At 42.7% G+C, this 14,120-nt stretch overlaps 1 protein-coding gene across 1 annotated transcript in view; it reads right to left on the bottom strand.

Annotated features, from left to right (window-relative positions):
* The window catches only part of LOC126263155 (junctophilin-1), a 948,615-nt gene that overhangs the window by 670,566 nt on the left and 263,929 nt on the right, over positions 1 to 14,120 (bottom strand). The gene's annotated exons all lie outside the window — the stretch shown is intronic.

Here is a 14,120-nt window from a genome sequence, read left to right as displayed (position 1 = left end):
ATTAAATTTTTGTTTATCGATCCGTTTTTCGTTTTAGAAGGATCGTTTCACACTTATGCCCGGCCCTGCATTACAACGGCCGCTGAGATTTGATTGCCAGTTGTGACAATTGGAGCGGCGGCCACAGACAGCCATTACAATTACATTCTGTGAATGGCACTCGGTTTCAGTTCCTATTCCTTCTATGACACTGTACATATTATGTGACCGTCCCGAATTCTTACCAGTAAGAAGCACATAGTACGCACATACACAAATGTGAACTGGATTGGAACTGCACATTTAGAACGCCTGGTTTACTTCTTTCATTGCTTGATTATATGGCTGAGAGAAGGTAGTTAAAGAAGGTATACCGTGAATAACAACGTACGTTGGTAACTTATGCCAACCGAGCGCCAGCAAGGTGGCACGAAGCTCAACAATTCAACACATTCTTGGTAAATCTTTTCACTGCAACAGAAGGCGCAACAGTTTTTACAACAGATTTAATTCTGCAGCACAACTTGTCTGCACTGGCTGAATATTGTGTTTTCAGTGTTCATTCCATGGATTACGGGAAAGTCAAGGTACGGGCCAGAGCCTCAGCCTATTGGGATTCAGTGGTCAAGGAAGTGGTGGAAGTACAGTTACCAGACAAACTACTCAACTTAATACGAGAGTTTCTAGCTCGACAAATTACGAAAACCACTGCGCTCTCAGATAAACTATTACATGAATTTCGGACACCACAAATTATCCGAATGCGATGTAAATCGGCAGATGTGATGTGCATCTACATACAAATAAATGATTGCAATTTCAGAAAAACTGGATGATTTAATCAGGAGAAAGCGCTTCACAAATCTAACAAGTGTATAACGCGTTGGTCCACCTCTGGCCTAATGCGAGCAGTTATTCGACTTCGCGTTGACTGATAAGAATTTTTGCTTGTCCTCCTGAGGGATTTCGTGCCACATTCCGTCCAACTGGCGCGTTACATCGTCAAAATATCAAGCTGGTTGGAGGATCCTGCCCATAATGCTCCAAACGTTCTCAACTGTGGAGAGATCCAGCGATGTTGCTAGCCAGAGTGGGGTTTTGCAAGCACGACGAGAAGCGGTAGACACTCTCACCATACGCGGACGGGCATTATCCTGCTGAAATATAAGCCCGGGATGGCTTGCCATGAATGGCAACAAAACGGGGCGTAGAATATCGTCGACGTACCCCTGAGCTGTGAGGGTGTCGCGGATGACAATCATAGGGGTTCTGCTATGAAATGAAATGGCACCCAGACCATCACTCCTGGTTGTCTTGCCGCATGGTGGATGACAATCAGGTTCGTATGCCACCGCTGTCCGGATCGTCTCCAAAAACATCTTCACTGGCCATCGGGGCTCACTTCTAAGCGGAACTCATCACACAAGACAATTCTGCTCCAGTCAATGAGATTCCAGCCAGGATCTGTCCGACACTACTGAAAACAGGCTTGTTGTTATACAGGAGTCAATGGTAGTCAGTGCAAGCGGCGCCGTGAGCTGAGCCTACTTTTTGTGAGCCGCCTGCTAATGATCCTTGTGGTCACTGAAAAACCAGCTGAAAGTCGGATCGTTGTGGTCTCTGAGTCCTTCTCTGACAATTGCACCGCTCCTATTCAAATAAGCTACTTGCCGACTACTGCAACCGGCTTCTGTGACCCCAACTACATGTCCTCTCTCAAATTCTGACATTTGAGTATCTTGTTCACGCGTTTGTCTGCGAGGCATAGCAACTGTGCAACTGACTATCCAGAATGTAATTTGCAAAGGCTTTATGCCTTGGTATCACAATGTCCCCTGTTTACTAAATGAAATCACGCTGCAGTGTCACAGATTCATCCTTGGGCCGCCAAAGTTTAAAAACCCTTCGTGGTGCGTCGTTTTTCTATCCTTTTTGTCTTATCGTCGATGAACGACATTTTAAACCACAGCTTCCTGCTAATCAACGGGTGCAGTTTCTCCGTGTTCTTAAGAGCAAAGGAAGTTTAGGGTTTAACATTTAGTCGAAATCGAGGTCACTAAAGACAAGAGCTCAAGCTCAGATTATGGAGGATGACGAAGGAAATCGAAGTTGCCCGTTCAAAGGAACCATTCCGTCGTTTGCTTTAAGCGATTTAGAGAAATTATGAGAAACCTAAATCTGGATGGCCGCACGGGGTTATGAACCTTCGTCCTCACGCATCCGAGTCCAGCGCGCTAACCCCTACGCCACCTCGCTCCTCTCCTTCCAGGGAAAGCTCAAATTTTGCTGCATTGTGACACCGAACAACCGCTTCTGAAACGTTTTTAAGAAATCAGTACTTGCTATAGAAATAGGCTCACTGTCTTGGTTAGCGGATGAAGTACTGCCGGATCCAATTCACCGGTCTCCTGACTCTGCAGTACGTTTCTGAGTAACATACTCGTTTTGTCGTTATCGGTAATGGTCTTCAAGAGTCGGCTCGGTCATAGAGGCGGTGGATTGCTGAGACGCATATCAGTTTATTTCAGCCCGCAGATTTCACCTTACTCTTCCCTTTGTGAGTTTCAAAAATGGTTCAAATGGCTCTGAGCACTATGGGACTTAACTTCTAAGGTCATCAGTCCCCTAGAACTTAGAACTATTTAAACCTAACTAACCTAAGGACATCACACACATCCATGCCCGAGGCAGGATTCGAACCTGCGACCGTAGCGGCCGCGCGGATCCAGACTGTAGCGCCTTTAACCGCTTGGCCACCACGGCCGCCCTTTGTGAGTTTCGAAGACTTCCTGTTGACGGCTGTTACAGCGGTGCAGATGGTTTCGCAGGAGGCTGGAACCCCGACTCTCAGATTCCACTCTCCCCGTCAAACATGATGAGCAGCTGATGGGGCGAAAATACTAATTTCGTGACTTATCAACACTAAACACGGATATGATGCAGTGCTGCTTATTGGGACAAGACTATACACTTCTGAATCTCTAAGAGAACTGATTAGCAACCCATATGAGGGAAAATACACGTTCCATGACTTTTCGAATTAAGTCAAATAATTTTAGAACGCTACAGTCAAACTTGTTCTTCAAAATCTCCCTGTAATCAAAACTTAATTTTACAGAATCGGTTTGGTATCACTGAGAAACACGATACTCGCATGAAATTGTTATTGCCGTCGGTGATCCTAACGAAGGGTACGACTCAGCTAACAGATAATTAACACTCGGAATGGTCTGAGAATTCGCCCCAGAGATTTTGCGTTTCTGTAGAGAGACCAGAGAGGTTAATTGAACAACTATGTATTTCGTGCAGGTAGAATCAACCCAGAAAAATGGAAATTGTGTCTAGTAATATCCCTAATTAATCGTTGTCCGTACATGGATTGCATGCGACGAACGGTTGGTATATCTCTCGTTATCGAGCTAACCGAATGATGTACAGTGCATCAATTAATGCCAGAGCTCTAACAGCAGATTACGGCGCTGATGAGCAATTAGACTGTTCGGCAAATTGAGAGTGAGAATTTATACGTACCATATAATCATCGGCTGTTACAGGAATTTGCTCGATCGTCAACAGCATCATCTGGCTTACACTAAACTATGTCAGTAACGATAATGATACAACAGCGCTGTGTCCTATAGGAGATACATTGTACTTGCTTTACTGCAACCCTGTATCATTTACGAACGGACTGCGGACAGAGCATTTTGTTACATGAGCTCTCCAAATTATTTGACTACGTCACAGTGTTACTTGAGTAGTGTGTGTGTGTGTGTGTGTGTGTGTGTGTGTGTGTGTGTGTGTGTGTGTGTGTGTGAGTGTGTGAGTGAAAGATCTGACGAACAGCACTGCTACAGTCGTATCCACTAAATCATCACCACTGTGTATATATCAAACTTTAAGACGTCAAAACAATAGTGTCCATAACTTTTTCTTCCTGCCCACGTAAATCTCACCATTGGCAACAGGCGAGATATACAAAGTTTGAGCCACATGAGAAACATATCCCTAGGAAGAACTATGAAAAGAAATCGGCTATGGCCTTATTGAACTAATTATGTCGTCATTCTTGTTTCTTTATACGCATGAACGATCTGTCGGTTAGTGCGAGCAGCAATTTGCGTCTGCTTGCTGATGACGAGGTGCTGTATGGGAAAGTGTCGCTGTTGAGTGACAGCAGAAGAAGACAGGATGACTTGGAGAGAATGTCAATTTGGTGCGATGAACGGCAGCATGCTGTAAATGTGGAAACGTAAGGAAATGCGGATGAGTTGGAATAACAATATCGTGATGTTCGAATACAGTGCTAGTAGTATGCTGCTTCACACAGTCACGTCAATTAAATGTCTAGGCTCAACATTCTGAAGTGACTTGAAACTGAACGATCAGTAGGGAAGGAGAATTGGTAGACTTCGGTTTACTGGGAGAATTCTAGGAAAGTGTAGCTTGCCTGTCGAGGTGACCGTTTATCAAGGAAACCGCGTACAGAACAATCGTGCGATCCATTGGTGAGTATTGCTCTAGTGTTTGCAATCCCCACCAGGTCCGATTAAAGTAAGACATCGAAATAGTGTTGCTAGAATTTTTACCTGTAGGTTCAGTCACCATGCTAGTATTACGGAAATGTTTCATGAACTCAAATGGAAACATCTGTAACGAAGAATACTTCCTTTTCACGAAACACTGCTGCGAAGGTCTAGAAAAGCGACGTTTACAGCAAACTGCAGGACGATTCTGCTGCCATCAACGTAACGTTTCTCGTTAAGATCCGCGAAGACGAGCTACGAAAAATGAAGGTTCTCGCAAAAACGTATAGACAATTGTTTTTCTCTCGCTCCAAAAGAAAAGGGAATCACTAGGAGTGATGTATGGTATCTTCCACCATATAATGCCTTGAGAGGTATGTATTTAGATGTAGAGACTTAGAGAGACACGTATAAACTAAAATCGTAATCTTCTGGCCATTATTATAATTCTGCGCCTGCAAAAGAAAATTATTTAAAGTTCCATCACTGCACTGTTGCCAACGGCCTTGCCGCAGTGGTAACACGGTTCCCGTCAGATCACCGAAGTTAAGCGCTGTCGGGCTGGGCTAGCACTTGGATGGGTGACCATCCTGTCTGCTGAGCGATGTTGGCAAGCGTGGTGCACTCAGCCCTACTACTCGGATTTGCTTTTAAACACGGCGAAGCCAGCCAGGAGAGAGAGACGTCGTGGATCTCAGAGGAGAGATGTGATTCTCCAGCAAGACAACGCACATCCTAATATTGCTGAACTAACCCGTGAAAGCATCGACAAAATGGGCTGGGAAGTACTGTCTCATCCCCCTTACAGTCCTGATTTAGCACCTAGTGATTTCCGTTTGTTTGGTGCACTGAAGGAGGCATTGCGTGGGAAGAGGTTCCGGGACAACGGGGACATGAAAAATTTTGTGGGGAAATTGGTTCAAACATCAAGATAAAGAGTTTTTTGCAGTCGGAATAAGAAAGCTTGTAGCCCGTTGGAACAAGTGCATAAAGGTTCAAGGGGATTATGTTGAAAAGTAGAAAAAGTATTGTTTTGTAAAAATAAACGCTTTTTTCTCCAGACCAATTTGCCTCTTTAATTATTGAATGACCCTCGTATTTAATGAACATGTAAACGTTGTACGAATCGTCTTCGACAATGGAGTTAGAACGTCCCAACACACTGTTCGTCGCGGGAAAGTAAACATATAACGATTGCAAAAGATACTTGTCATTAATAATTCGAACCAAAAGGATCTGTGAAGATGTGATGGCAATGAAATGACTTTTTAGTTACTCATTTGAACGCCATTCACTTCGTTCAGATGATCAAAATCGGAAACAAAGCGTAAAACGTAAGTAAAGGTTAACATTCATTTCCATTTGCTCTAGGACATTGTAATATTGCTACAACAGAGACAATTTATATTTTAAACCACTGCAGACAGATTACTGCACAATGGTCCAAATAGAATAGGATTCTGTACAAATGCTTTACCATGTTCAAAACAGTGTACTGTTTCTCTTATTGACTAGATTTCAATATGTAGCAAACGATATAAGCCATTAAATTCTCGTCTCTATATCTTTCAACATTTGATCAGTCTTGTTTTTTATTCCATAATTAACATCTTCACTCGATCATTGAACATCTCATCGTACAAAATAACATTTTTATTAAATAAAATGGATCTTGACAATCCTTCTACTACATACTAGTAATGGGTACGAACTGGAGAACGAGGCCGCAGTGATCACAGTTCAGTTGCATTCTGACAGTCGGCTGCAATTATCAGAAAAATTTCTAATGAAAAGTTACGACTGATTACAATTTATATACTTTTTCTCATGAGAAAGGACTACAACAGTTACGACACACAAAGGTATAACACTACTATTGAATGTAAATTTTTCTTTGTTAAATCTGGTCAGTTTCAACATTTTGTAAAATTTATTGGAAGTAAAAAAGGAAAGGAGATACCGCGATCAGGCCCTGAAGACCACGTGATAGTTGACCGACCACCCACCGTGTCACTAGAAGAAAAAGAAGAAGAAGCACAAGAGATGCCTTCTCGAAGTAAGACGTAGATAAATAATAAAACAAAATATGTGACTGATTGAGGTACTTATGTGTTCCAGTAATCAAGCATTTCTATGTTCGGACTTTATAACTACCGACACCCATGCGTTACAGTAATGGGAATTTCATGTAGAGTACGCTCTCTTATTGTTCGACGACGAAACAATTGTAGTGCAATGGTTTTAAGAAATTGCGAAACGACTTAATGAGTATTTTCAGTTGGCAAAGAGAAAGTACCTCTCGTTCTTCGATTACAGAATAGGGGTAAACTTCAGGAGTTCGTCCCATGTTTAGAGATCTGGTAGCTATATGACTATGTGGAATGAAGCTGAAGCAAAACATGAACTTAGTAATAGAAAAGGCGAGCACAATACATGGATGGACTGAGAAGATGAAATTAGCAGTAGAAACGGCGAATAGAGTACACGGATGTGTTGAGAAGATTCCAAGAAAGTAACAGTTAATGTGTTACAGAAAACGCATACGATAGTACGCCAGTATTAAATGTTCTAGAATGCTACTCCGGTGTAAGCGATCCTTATCATGTACGCCTGTTCAGCTGACACAAAAGTGGCAGGGAGGGGGAGACACACTGCTAAGATTATAACAGACTGTTCATTCCTATACGAAAGAGTGAACTTGAATGGGGATGTGTGGAAGAACGGCGACATCGTTCTTACTGGACTCGACAGGTCAAATGCAGAGAGCAATTGCACAGTGTTGTAGACCAGTACCGGTCACGTCCGTCTGTTGACAGACACTGAAACATATTTTGTCTGTATCGATAGTCGAAGAGGCCAATAAATACAATGAGACATCTTCAAAAGGATAACCCATTAATAAATCGATTTATACTATGTCTGATTAGTAAATAAGTTTAGAGTTGCACTCTACCAAAATTACGGTTCTGTAGTTTTGGTACACTACATAAATGACGTAGCAAATGGTAGGATTAACTCTAATATTGATAGCACTGGTAGAGAAAGAAACACAAATGAATGTGTGAGAGAAGCTGGGGAGCTGACTACTTCTCTTTTTGTTTCTTTGTTTGTTTTCCACATAATTAGAACATCAAATCACTTCCTTTATATTCTTACATAATATAAATTGCATTTTGTAAGTCATAAAAATTATATGACCGCGTAACTTCTGCGCTTTTGTGTAATCAAAGCAATTATTTTTTATCCAAGTTCAGTTTACATGCACAAACATAAAAAATCTATATAATTATTGGTTTTATTTTGTACGCAACAGAACGTTCTTCATTATGATCAAAGGCACGAGTTTCCTGTTATTACTTATAAGTGCGAAAGTTGTTTATAAATAACAGAAACGTGTTTTTCTCAAGCTCGACGAAGTATTGAAGTGGTGTTTCATATTTCTTTGTTTTGAGGCGTTTTTTTCAATATTTTCTTAGGAAACTGCGTTTTCTAGCAATACATAATAAACCCGTAGTGTTTTCTTTCTTTTATTTTTATGACACCATCCCTCTGTTTCATGTAACAAATCAACAGTTTTCGTAAAACCTGAATTAAACACCGAGAATTTCAATTTAGCTGAAAATACTGTTCATTCTCAAGTAACAGACAGGAGGACAGCTATGTAGAACGAATACGAGTATGTTCTGTAGGTTACCTGTCCCTTTACATATCCCCACTCAGTTTCTAGACAGTTGACGTTTCCAGTTTCTAGGGGAATCTAGTAAGACACTGATCGTATACGCAAAGAGATCGAAATGAGGTAACGCCCCATAGGTACGCAACACACTTAATGTCCAGATAAAGCGGTTACGATCTTAACTGACCGAGGCTGCTAGGAAAACAACCGTAGTCTACCCATACTTATGGTAGTCTACGTTAGCCTACGATAGTTTGACAACTTTAATTGAACTAAAAACAATTTTATATGATGTAGTTTCTCCTGTGGTGCTGAGTTGTATACAACGCTAGAAGTGTTCTTGATACAACCAATTAGTCCTGAAAGCTGATACACTTATATAATTCTCTGAATATTACTAACACTTACGTAGCGTCGTGCTATGATGATGTGTTGTCCTCACTGCAGTCTTCTGTGACTAATGTCGATAGTCTATAGAGGCACTAAATTTCAGGCGAGCTCTCACTTGTAGCGGTTTAAAAAGGTGCGCTGGCCAGAAGAGTCGCAGAAAGTGTGGTCATGTGTTTTTAGCTCCTCTGGCGATACCTTTCTTCAAAAGTGCGGCTTCCCGTGTAGTTGTGAGCAACGCGCGGTACGACGGGTGCAGTCGACAGAGATGTCGTCGATGCCGCATGTGCTGATCTCTAAAACGTCTTGGATCAAAAAACACTACTGCAAAAGAATGCAGGAAACGCAACACGCGTGGAACACGAGCCTGCTTTATTCCCTTACAACATCTTCTACACATGGACACTGCCGCGCGGGATAGCCGCGCGGTCTCAAGCGTCTTGTCACGGTTCGCGCGTCTTCCCCCGTCGGAGGTTCGAGTCCTCCTTCGGGTGTGTGTGTTGTCCTTAGTGTAAGTTAGATAAAGTAGTGCGTAAGCTTGGGGACCGATGACCTCTGCTGTTTGGACCCATAAGAACTTGCCACAAATTTCCAAAATGTACATGGACACTGAACCAGATCGTCGACTAATAACCACAACATTGAGTACCTTCATATACGAGCGACTGACTCGATGATTTTGTTACCAGTAGGACCCCATGTACTGATTCGTTTCACTCGCAACAATTTAAATTGTGCTGTTAGGTTCTGCCCTAACAACCACATCTGAAAACGTGACATATTTGGAAAAACCCTGTCAGCTATTTGTCACGACCAAGATTATAAAACTGACTGTTTCTCACTGGCAGCTATATACTATCACCTGATTCGCTATGACCAACTATAACAAACTGCCAACAGCAGAAAGCGAGGATATAGCTGCAGACACCGTAAGTGCACTTTAGACTTAACCTAGTCTCACTTTGTTCGCTGATGTTATAACAGTAGATTTTATGCTTTTATATCTTGTCAATGTTTACGTTATAGTTATTCATAGAGTGCGAAGATTGCATGTGGGTTTGTATATTTAACTATGGGCGCCAAATGTGAAAGAGAAAACTTCAAGATTTTTCAATACGTGACATAAGCGTTACATATCGTTATTTTTCTGCTCATTTGTTGGCTGTTTTTTAGGGGAACACAAGTCTTACTAACTCTGGAGGAAGGCTTCAGATTATCTCGTTAGTAAACAAGCGGTCCATGTGCCCATCCCGTCGCCTGGCTTCACCAGAGGGGGTCAGTCAAACAGGCTCTGGAGAAGGGAAGAGAGTGCCCGACGTACTGCAGTTGCGATAAACCCTGCCCTCGCCTTGGTGGCGAATGCAGCTTCCATCTATGGACGAAGCTACTGCTAAGCTACTGAAATCCCTGGAATGCAGCTGTGTGTGACGAATTCACTTCCCTGTACGCACATCTAAGAATGAGCCAACATGGCGCCGCTCGGCTAACGTGTTATCCTATCAACTTTGTCTTGCCCGTCACCGTGTTTAGGCACAAAAGGCTCGACAATTGAGTGAAAGACCGCTAGCAGCCGATACTATTGTTTTGCATGTTGTAAGCCAACATCGGGGAATTTCTGCAGGGTTCCTCAGCATTCAAGTAAACAAAGCAGAATTCTCACTCGCCGCTGTGGCAGTGGCTGAGTGTCCTCCTCTCCATGTCGAGTTTGTTCTAAAAGTCGGAAGTTTGGGTTAAAGGAGGAGAGTTTTGGGTACTTGGCGTGGGGAAGCTGTCTGGGGCACTCAAGGTCGAGAAAACATCAGCGGCAGCCTTTTTCTCATGCCTCTTCAGCCGTTTTCATCCGGTGCTGACTGGCATGGTCTGGAGCATTTTGCAAGTTCCGCATTTTGCATTAGCGCTGTCCACTTTGTGATCGGCTTACAATTTGCGGGATTTACTACGTAACCTGAGTTGCCTGATTCATTGTATTATTTCGTACGTTTGGAATTTGCGAGCTGCACTGCTTGTAGCGTTTCCCAAGCAGTCTTCCACGTCGTTGAGGTAACTCCCACAGTGTTAGCTGGACATTCATGATTAAATTGTGTTTGGTGAGTTTTGTGCTTCGATATTTTCTATACCTTTGTGCTCGTTTCGTTGGAGCACTTCCTCAGTCAACATTACAAGACTATGTTCATTTTGTTGGTAACTTCCCCAGTCTCTGCAATCTTAATATGGCATGCGTTGATATTTTAAATAAATAAACTTATCATACTCAATCTTAATATGAATCCATTTTCCTACTACTGATCCTGGTTATGTGATCCTCTAAAAATAAATGTAGCTCTACCATTTCCAATTTGTATTGTTCGCGGTGACGGTGTTCCATTGCAAAGCCGGTGCCATGCCAACCCTTTTGTTGAAATATTAAATGTGAGAGTTTGATTTGTGATTATGATTTACGAGCTCTGCACTGACCTTGTCTCGGATGTGCTGACGGCAGTTCACAGGGAGACCGATAAAACTGGGCTTATGGTTATTTTTCATGCCGACCCTGATCCTGGATAGTCGTAATAAAACGGTTACCATTCAAATATCCGGACAAATTAAAAGCCAGCATTGTGTATTAATAAGATTATAAATAGATGAAATAAACTCCATTAACAATACCTTTATTAAATAGTGAAAACGTCTGCTCCATTTGAAGGGAAAAAAGGTTTTTCGCGTTTGGCACTAAGAACAAGAAGCAAAAGATAAACTAAAAATAGCGATGTATTGCCAATCAAATATTGCTTGATGTGCTTCTACCGCTATTTTTTTCGAGGAAATAAATGTTAATGTTTTGAAATGGTTGGATGACACTCAGTATTATTTCAGCTCTCATCCACGTGGAAAATTTATCATACGATTGCCATCAGGCACGACCATTACGAAACTTCCATCGACATTAATAAGCTCTATTATCATCGCTAGTTTCATACTGCTAAAATCATAATCGAATCTTTTGTGGGCAGGTTCCGGGAATCGAATACAGGTCATTCCGCAATGAACGCAGCCACGCTGACCGTTCGGCAACGGAAACGGTCTTGTGAACACACACCGCATGACAAAAAGAAGTGAAGAAATCAGTAATGGAGCAAGAAACGAAATGAACATTCATGGGTTGAGAGTTTATTTAAGAGATTACAAAACTGACTAAAACTTTCAGAAAATTTGGCAGTCTGAGGTCACTTATCACTATGACATTGCATCCCCTCTAGTCTGGGTGCTATAAAGCCGTTGTATCCTCTTCTGACACTGGCTGGTCCACAACTGTTGTCACTGGTCCTGTATATCCTGGATACTGACACTGGGAAGGAGTTGAGGTGTGAGATGGTCCAACACATGTTCTATTGGGTATAGATCTGCAGATTTCGTTGATCATAGGATTGTTACTGAACCAGAGTTCATAGAGACGAGTGCTATGTATGGGCGAGCGCTGTCCATTTGAGAAATGGAACCACGACACCGTCATATGAGAGGTAACACCGGAGGACGCAAGACGTCCGTGACGCACCTTTGTGCCGACAGAGCTCCCTCAACACTACTAGCCGTGACCTAAAGTCGAACCCGATGGGTTCTCCAGACCGTGACGCCGGTAGTAACACCGCTGTGCCTCTCCAACTAACTGGGAAACTGGGACCCCAGGCCGCAGCCACATGCGCCGACGAAGGTCATCCGTGGTGGTGCAGAAGCGCGATCCACCGCTGAACACAGTGCGACACCAGGGGTTAGCAGTCCACACTCCCCAGTCACGGCGCCACTCCCAGCGCAGCTGTCAGTGTCGTGGTGTTAACGACACCCAAAGCATGCTGCTAGCCTCTGTCCAATGGTACTGGGTGACACAAAATGTTGCAGCGAGTGTGTTAATTGTTCTCGGATGCCCGGTGCAGATGTGAAGGGGTTATGATGTGCTTGGTGTACAAAATGGCGAGCCTCCTCGTGGTGGTCACACGTGATCGACGGAAACCTTGACGACGAGCGTGGCTGCTCTCAAGTTTCTGTGCAATTCACGCCGGACCATTGTCACACCTTTGTGCTCCTCAACTTCAGATATTGCCGGCAATGAGGTTCCTTTCAAAATCTGTCAGGTACTGATAAAGCAGTCTCATACGAACACGAGGCATCTCCATGTCCTTCACAGTTACTGATGAGTCAACATCTGTTGCTGTTCACTTCCCCTATGTATCTGGAATCAAGACTAAACACAAACATGACTAACGCACTCTGGTGGCCTTTATACCACTCACTTAAAATTGCAAATCTAACCATTTCGATACCTCCCGATGATGTGTACGTCTACCACGTTACACTGACGTTCAACGGTCTTGTTGGTGCTTCAGTCTCTTTTATCAGGCAGTGTAATTATCTTATACCATTAACTTAAAAGAACAACCACCTGTAAAAATAAACTAGCGTGATTCATTACAGTACTTACGTTATATATTAAGCTACTTTTCATTATACAGAAGCATGTATCAAATTTTAAAGTTGGAAATATGAAGTCGACAAATACACTTGACTTCAGAAGTAGCTTCGCAATGTGTAAGAAAATTGTAATTTGATTTTACGCGTAAATTCTTATGTAAATATTTAAAGGAGGCAGGGAAACAGCTGGTCACATCACCCTCATCCTCCTCCCCCCCCCCCCCCACACACACACACACACACCCATAAACCGCCCTTCCACGCAGACAGACTTATCAGTTCACAGTCTATTCGAAGAAAGCGGCAATATGCAGTGGATACTAGTAAGTGTATCCAGTACTATTTGTCTTGAAACTACAAAACTGTGCCTTTACTTAACACGAAGCTAATACGAGATATGTCCCCCTCCCGATCCCCTCGCTAAGATCCTAAGTACACTCATGTGCTGCGTTGCATCAGTGTTGCTAAACTGTGCGTGCTATGCATGCAACTGCGAAAAAAGGACCTGCAGGTTACAGCATGAAAGCAAGTACACCAACTATTAATTAAACATAAACATGCAACTCGGGAAACGTAGTGGATACGGAATTATAACGGTAGAAATGTACTACGCCAACAGAAGGTGTTCGAAAACTCCAAGTGCGTTTCATCATAACTTAAGCTGCATGAAAAGTTAAATGATGGCATGCTTCCGCTGAGGCTGCGACTGTGTGTAATACATTTATTTGCTATTGACCTTTTTCATTGTCATAGTCATTATAGCAAGCATTTGCCTATTAACACAAAATGGACAAACACGAATCAAACACATAATTTTAAATATGAGGTCAAATCGTAGTTGCAACATCTCATGTAACAGTGATAATAACATAATAAATCTGTTACTTACACATAGGTACCGAGGGAGGTGGTGCAGTGATTAGCACACTGGACTCGTATCCCGGAGGAAGACGGTTCAAACCCGCTTCCGGCCATCCTGATTTAGGCTTTCCGTGATTTCCCTAAATCGCTTTATGCAAATGCCGGGATGGTTCCTGTAAAAGGACACGGCTGACTTCGTTCCCCATCATTCCCTAACCCGATGGGACCGATGACTTCGCTGTTTGATC

Source organism: Schistocerca nitens, chromosome 6 (assembly GCF_023898315.1).
Source record: "Schistocerca nitens isolate TAMUIC-IGC-003100 chromosome 6, iqSchNite1.1, whole genome shotgun sequence".
NCBI classification, from domain to species: Eukaryota; Metazoa; Arthropoda; class Insecta; order Orthoptera; family Acrididae; genus Schistocerca; species Schistocerca nitens.
The sequence above is the reverse complement of the archived record's forward strand: the minus strand, read 5'-3'. Positions and strand labels throughout refer to the sequence as shown.